We start from the raw sequence: 1916 nt of genomic DNA, 5'->3' as shown, positions 1-1916 counted from the left end.
GCGGGGGTCTCCGCTCCCCCGGGGGGACCCTTCTCGTGGGTCGCTCCCTGGGGGTCCCCTCCCGGGGCTCCATTGACAAGGCAAAGGTTATGAGGTGTCGGTGTCTTTCTCCCGTGGCAGCTCTTCTCTTCCGTTCCCACACATGGTTCAATCCAAGCTGAACGCGGTTTTCATCCCTCCAGCCACCATCAGCACAAGGTTTTAATCATCTGAAGCGCTGAATTTTTTAGGGCTTTGCATTTTTTTTTCTCATCGTGGAGAATTCTGGATTTCCCACGAAATGCCAGCAGGGGAAAAAAAAAATAGTACAATTTTACATTTCAATTTTAGAGAGGATTTTGACTGTAGAGGTCAGAAGAGTCCTCTGTGCCTTCCAGCACTATTTCCGTGATGATAACGTTGCTACCGCAGCCTGGCCAGCTGGGGAACTGCTCTCCTTGAAAAACCCCACGTCCTTCGTTATTGTTTTATGCTTTTTAAATAATTGAGGATTAGCTTTTTAAATAATTAAAGAAAGCAGAAAACTTAGACCAGTCCCACAAGTAACTGAGTGCCATCGGTTGTAGTCTGAGTGGGCTCTGCTGCTGCAGACCCCTGCCCCAGCCCTGCCGACAGACCTTCCTCCTCACAGGGGTGAGCCCTGCTCCCTCCACGCCACGCTGGCAGCTCCATGCCCCAGCTACTGGAGCAGCTCTGGATACTTTTTCTGGACAGAGGAAGGCAAGAGGGTTGGCCTTCCTCTCCCTCATCCAGAGGCTCTCTTAAGTTCTGGACCTGTTGCCACGGGGAGTCAAGTTTTGCAAGGAGTGACGGAGAGAAACAGTCCGCAGGAATGTGTCGGTTTTTCTGGACAGAGGAAGACAAGAGGGTTGGCCTTCCTCTCCCTCGTCCAGAGGCTCTCTTGTCCAGAGGTTCTGGACCTGTTGCCACAGGGAGTCAAGTTTTGCGAGGAGTGACAGAGAGGAACAGTCCGCAGGAATGTGTCAGGCATGGGGATGGAAAGGAGGAGCAAATCCCTCCCAGCTGCAGTACGAGGTCGCATCCTTCCCTTGGCAGCCGGGATGAGCAGCCCAGGCACATGCAGCTGGTGCAGGGGCCAGAGCAAAGCCCTGCTGTTGCCTTACTGGGAAAACAGGGCAACCAGGCTGGGCTGCAAGGGAGAGCCAATGTTTTCTACCTGATGCCAGCGTCTTCTTAGCACCTTATTTCCCCCTCATCCCCGCATAGATCTAGGTGAACTCACCAACTTTAGACACCCTCCCCTCCATGCAACCATCTCGTCTCTGCTTTTTCCCATCCCAGATGACAGGAACCCCGTAACTATTTATGCAGAGCTGAGTACGAAGCACAGAGCTTCAGCCTCAGGAGCGCTTTGTGTGTCAGACACCGAGGCCAAGTTCCCGGTTCCCAGGCAGGTGATGGGTTTCAACAGTCACAGCTGGACTTAAACCACTGGCTTGGTGTGAGAGCCACCAGTGCCAGCCAGCCTGAGTCGAGCCAAGCAGGCGGATGGAGAGGAAGGGAGACAGAAATCTTCAGCTGTGCAAAAGTGACCGTGAAGAGGAGAGGAGTGACAGGTTCTTTTGTGGTCAAGGACAGTGCAGCAAAAGGGGTGTCAGACATTAGGGAAAATGTCCCAACAAGAGTAGCGCAGCAGCAGGGGGACAGGTCTTCCAAGAAGGTCATGAAGTCTCCGTTGATGGTGATTTATAAAAGCAGGATTCACACCCAGGGGTGAGCGCTGAGCAGGCTGCCTTGCGAAAACTCTCAAGGTTCATGCAGCCCTGCTTTTATGGCTGGGATGTGAGACTTGTCCTAGGTTTGCAAAATAAAAGCTTGAACCTGTAAACTGGCAATCAAAAGCCTGGCCTCTGCATCCTGTCTGCTGCCGGGACACAGGCAGAGTATGGTTGTGG

Source organism: Cariama cristata, unplaced genomic scaffold (assembly GCF_000690535.1).
Source record: "Cariama cristata isolate BGI_N322 unplaced genomic scaffold, ASM69053v1 scaffold12981, whole genome shotgun sequence".
NCBI classification, from domain to species: Eukaryota; Metazoa; Chordata; class Aves; order Cariamiformes; family Cariamidae; genus Cariama; species Cariama cristata.
The sequence above is the reverse complement of the archived record's forward strand: the minus strand, read 5'-3'. Positions refer to the sequence as shown.